Below are 211 nucleotides of genomic sequence, written 5' to 3'. Positions count from 1 at the left end.
TAACGAAACAGAAACGATAAACGATTGAAACATATAATTGCCTGAAAAAAAATAAATATTTATAAAATTATAACTATAAGTAAAATATATATTATGGTTATTTTTGTAATATTATATTTTTCAATCACTCTGTTTTGTGTGGGAAACAAGCTATATCCATCAGATAACGCTAAACGCTTCATAACGTTTAAATTTTTATAACGTTTAAACG

Source organism: Acyrthosiphon pisum, chromosome A1 (genome assembly GCF_005508785.2).
Source record: "Acyrthosiphon pisum isolate AL4f chromosome A1, pea_aphid_22Mar2018_4r6ur, whole genome shotgun sequence".
NCBI lineage: Eukaryota > Metazoa > Arthropoda > Insecta > Hemiptera > Aphididae > Acyrthosiphon > Acyrthosiphon pisum.
The sequence above is the reverse complement of the archived record's forward strand: the minus strand, read 5'-3'. Positions refer to the sequence as shown.